General features: G+C 48.7%; 1 pseudogene; it reads right to left on the reverse strand.

The window, feature by feature from the left end:
• Positions 1-782: 782 nt before the first annotated feature.
• Positions 783-2,103, reverse strand: LOC473053 (keratin, type I cytoskeletal 18-like; annotated as a pseudogene).
• Positions 2,104-5,313: the final 3,210 nt, after the last annotated feature.

Consider the following 5,313-nt stretch of genomic DNA (forward strand, 5'->3'; position numbering starts at 1 on the left):
AGGGAGCCAAGTGCTACTATCCAAGAAAATGGGAGAAAGACCTGTATTGCATTTCAGAGATGTTTGAGGCAGCCCCTCGAGTCACAGCCCAGAGGCCAAGGAGGAATGAATGGTTTCCGTGGCGAGGCCAGGGTGCTGCTGCCCTGCACACTACTGCCCTGCACCACCTCGGTGGGCTGCTCCAGCTCCAGTCTTGGCTCAAAGGGCCCCAGCTATGGTTCCATCTGCCACTTTGGAGAGTGCAAGTTGCCCTAAGCCTTGGTAGCTTCTAAGTGTTGTTAAGTCTGCAGGCACATGGAATGCAAGAGTGAACGAAGCTTGGCAGCTTCCCCCTAGGTTTCAGAGGATTTATGGAAAAGCCTAGGTGCCCAGACAGAAACCAGCTGCAGGGCAGAGTCCCCAAAGAGTTACTCACTACGTCAATGCCAAGGGGAAGTGTGAGGTTGGAGGCCCCACACAGAGTCCCCACTGGGTCACTGTCTTGTGGAGCTATGGGAAGTGACTGCCATTCTGTAGACCTGAGAATGGTAGAGCTACCTGCAACTTGCATCCTGAGCCTGGAAAAGTCACAGGTGCCCATCTCCAGCTGGTAGGGGAGTAGCCACAGGGGCTGCACCCTGCAAAGCCACAGGGATGAAGCTAGTCAAGGCCTTGGGAGCCCACATCTTGCACCAGTGTGTCCAGGATGGAAGACATGGAGTCAGGGATTTGTGTGTTTGTGTGTGTGTGTGTGTTTGTGTGTGTGTGTCTGTGTGTCTGTGTGTATTTTTTGACCTCTGAACTTTTTATTGCCCTCCTGCTCCCCAAAGAGTACCCTGCTTCTGCTGGCTTAATGTCTCAGAATTTTGGTGTCATTGGTCTCAGACACCACTTTGCCATCCACAATCTGGGGGGTGGTGGTCTTTTGGATGTTTTGCATGGAATTCCTGCTGTCCAGGGCATCACCAAGATTGAAGTCCTTGCCATCTTCCAGCAGGCGGCAGTAGGTGGCAATCTCAGCCTCCAGCTTGACCTTGATGTTCAGCAGGGCTTCGTACTCCTGGGCCTGGCACTGCCCCTATACCCTGTGCCAGCTCTGACTCCAGGTGCAGCAGGATACCGTTGAGCTGCTCCATCTGCAGGGCATAGTGGCCCTCCACCTCCCTCAGGCTGTTCTCCAACCTGGCCTTCAGATTTCTCATTGAGTCCAGGTTGATCTCCAAGGACTGGACTGTACATCTCAGCTCCGTGAGTGTCATCTCAGCAGCTCCGACCTCGGCGGACTGCATCATGACCACTGTGGTGCTCTCCTCAATCTGCTGGGACCACCACTTGTCTAGCTCCTTTTGGTTCTTCTGAGGCAGTTCACTGTATTGGGCCCAGATGTCTGCCATGATCTTGGTGAGGTTCAGAGATTTGGGGGCATCTACCTCCACAGTCAACCCAGAGCTGCAACCTGGGCTTGTAGGCCTTTTACTTTCTCTTTGTGGTTCTTCATGAAGAGCAGCTCCTCCTTGAGAGCCTCGATCTCTGTCTCCAGCTGCAGCTGAGTGACACTGGTGTCATCAGTGACCTTGTGGAGCCCATGGATGTCACTCTGCACAGACTGGCGTATGGCCAGCTCTGTCTCATATTTGACTCTAAAGTAACCAGCAGCAAGACGGGCATTGTCGATCTGCAGAATGATGCTGGCATTGTCCACAGTATTTGTGAAGATCTGAGCCCTCAGGCCCCTGATGGTCTTGAAGTAAAGGCCCCAGTCTCTGGCCTGAGGTCCCTTCTTCTCCAGATGCTCTCAGATTTTGCTCTCCAGCCTCTGGTTCTCAGTCTCCAGGCTCCTCACTCTGTCCAGGTAGGGGGCCAGGTGGCCGTTCAGCTTTGCATGGGCTCCTTCTCGTTCTGGATGCTTCCCATTCCTGCCAGACCCCCGGCCATCCTTTTGGCCAGAACCCGGACCCCAAGCCACCCCAGAAGCTAGTGAAGCAGGACATGGAGATCCAGAAACCAGAGCTCCCGCCACCAGCTGGCCTCTCTCCTGACCGCCCAGGCACCGTAGCTGGGCAGCTGGACGGAGCCCAGGGACTGGTAGTTGGTGGAGAAGGTGGAGCGAGTGGTGAAGCTCATGCTGTCTGGAGAGGAGAGAGAGAGGACAGGAGTCAGGCTTTGCTGACCGTATGTGTGTTTTAGACAGGGTCTCACTCTGTTGCCCAGAGCAGTGGCGCAATCATGGCTCACTGCAGCCTTGACCTCTGGGGCTAAAGTGATTCTCCCACCTCAGCCTCCTGAGTAGCTAGGACTACAGGTGCACACCACCATGCCTGGCTAATTTTGTTTTTTAAATTTTCTGTAGAGACAGGTTTCACGATGTTGCCCAGGCTCAAGGATTATTTTGGAATTGTAAGATTCCAAAACTCTGCCCTGCTGAGTTTCAGACTTGCATAGGGCCTGTAGCCCCTTTATTTCGGTCAGTTTCTCCCTTTTGGAATGGGAATGTTTACCCAATGCCTGTACTACCACTGTTTATTGGAAGTAAATAACTGGTTTTGATTTTACAGGTTCATAGGTGAAAGAAAATGAGTCTCAGAGAAGACTTAGGACTTTTGATTTGATGTTGGAATGAGTTAAGACTTCGGGGGATTAACGAGAAGGGATTATTGTATTTTGCAATGTGAGGAGGACATGAGATGTGGGGGATGGGTGCCAGGGGAGGAATGATATGATTTGGATATTTGTCCCCTCCAAATCTCATGTTGAAATGTGACCTCGTGTTGGACGTGGGGCCTAGTGGGATGTATTGGATCATGGGGATGGATGCCTCATAAATGGCTTAGTGCCATCCCCTTGGTGATGAGTTCTTGCTCAGTTCATGCTAGATCTGGTTGTTTAAAAGAGGGTGACACCTCCCCTACCCCCACCTTGCTTCTGCTCTCACCACGTGATATGCTGGCTCCTCTTTGCTTTCTGTCATGATTGTAAGCTTCCTCAGGCCCTCACCAGGAGCTAAGCAGCTATTGGTGCCATGCCTGTAAAACCTGCGGAACTGTGAGCCAAATTAAACCTCTTTTCTTTATCAGTATCGGTATTTCTTTATGTAGAAATACCAGTCTCAGGTTTTTTTTTTTTTTTTCTTTTTTTTGAGACAATCTTGCTCTGTTGCCAGGCTGGAGTACAGTGGCGTTATCTTGGCTCACTGCAACCTCCGCCTCCCGGGTTCAAGCGATTCTTACGCGTTAGCCTCCTGAGTAGCTGGGACTATAGGCGCCCACCACCATGCCCAGCTAATTTTTGTATTTTTAGTAGAGACGGGGTTTCACTATGTTGGCCAGGATGGCCTCAATCTCCTGACCTCGTGATCCACCCCCCTCGGCCTCCCAAAGTGCTGGGATTACAGGCGTGAGCCACCACGCCCGGCCATCTCAGTCATTTCTTTATAGCATCACAAGAAAGGACTAATACAGCTACTGTTAGTTTCTGGCCACATGAGCTTCTCTGTAGTGCAGCTCACAATATGGTAGAGTGGCTCATCCAAGCAGCAAGCAATACAGGCAACAGAGAGTGAGAGAGAGAGTGTGTGTGCTAAAAAGACGTCACAGTCTTTTATAACCAAATTTTGGAAGCAACATCCCATTACTTTTGTGGTATTCTAATCCTTAGAAGCAAGGGAAAGGGATTACACAGGGCATGAATACCAAGAGGCGGGGAACTTTGGGAGTAGTATCAGTCTGTGTCCAATCAGGAGGTAGAAACTACACAGTACGTTATATGGGGTAAAGCTTAATATAAAGAATCATTAAATGCTAATAAATGACTACCAGCTAAAAGTAAATTCCACATAGTACTCTATAGGTTAGGGAGAGTACCTAAGGAAACACAGACTTGGAAAGCTGTCCACTTCTCAAGGCTGAGGGTCACACCTCGGAGAAGGTATAGTTCAGCCCAGAGGTCCGCTAGTTGGCCCAGGCTGGAACTAGTCACTGGCAGACAGAAAGCTACTCTCCAGGCAGCAGGAGAGGTACACAGGAGCCTGCAGAGAGAGTTGGCTGGTGGGGGACAGGAAACTGGTAGGGGACCGGAAGGAAGCCTTCAGAAAGCTAATTTTCACATTGAGAGGGCCACAGGAAAATTGTTGCTGGTCTAGACTGAGGTTGCAATGTCACCAAGGGACCATATGTGCTGGACACATGGCTGGGAAAGAGCTCCCCTGGATGTCATTACATCCACATCACTGACCTACCACGAAACTGTGGGAAACAGTAGGAGAGCCCCTCCTCCTGCAATGCCCCTCCAGTGCCCTCTACTGAGAAAGCTCATCACTGTGCTCACTGCAAAGGAGAAATGCTTCACTGAATTCTATCCATTATTGAAGAGCATATATTCAAGGGCGAATTGGGAGCAGAGGGGCAATAAATTGATCATTAGCCTAGGAGCGATTTTAGAAGCTGCCTGCCATAGCCCTATGACTACCAAAGAAATTGAATTAATTATGAAAAACCTTCCCACAAAGAAAACTCCAGGCCCAGATCGCTTCACAGGTTTATTCTATTATTAATAAATATTTAAGGAGAAATAATGCCAATTTTACAGAAGCTACTTCAGAAAGTGGAAGAGGGAACTTACAACTAGTTTTATTAGATAAACATAACCACACAGTGACATTACAAAAAAAGAAAATCATAGGTTAATATCTCTCATGAACATAGATGCAAAAATCCTGAAAATGTTAGTAAATCTAGCTATGTATATCAGGTATAACACATCAAGTCCAAATAGTGTTTATTTCAGGAATGCAAGGTTGCTTTAGCATTTGAAAATCAATCTATGTACTTGACCATATTAACAAAGTAAAGGTTATATTCTATTACTATAAGTTCTCTTAAAATTTAATGGTATTCCGGGCCAGGCGCGGTGGCTCACGCCTATAATCCCAGCACTTTGGGAGGCGGAGGCGGGTGGATCACGAGGTCAGGAGATTGAGACCATCCTGGCTAAAACGGTGAAACCCCGTCTCTACTAAAAATACAAAAAATTAGCCGGGCGTGGTGGCGGGCGCCTGTAGTCCCAGCTACTTGGGAGGCTGAGGCAGGAGAATGGCGTGAACCCGGGAGGTGGAGCTTGCAGTGAGCCGAGATCGCGCCACTGCACTCCAGCCTGGGCGACAGAGCGAGACTCTGTCTCAAAAAAAAAAAAAAAAAAGAAAAAGAAAAATTAATGGTATTCCATTCTGATTGGCTTGTAGAAATTAAAATATATATGTACATAAATAAGAAAAAAAATTTTTTTTGAGATGGAGTTTCACTCTTTTCACCTAGGCTTAGAGTGCAGTGGCACGATCTC

The sequence above is a fragment of the Pan troglodytes genome, chromosome 11 (assembly GCF_028858775.2).
Source record: "Pan troglodytes isolate AG18354 chromosome 11, NHGRI_mPanTro3-v2.0_pri, whole genome shotgun sequence".
NCBI lineage: Eukaryota > Metazoa > Chordata > Mammalia > Primates > Hominidae > Pan > Pan troglodytes.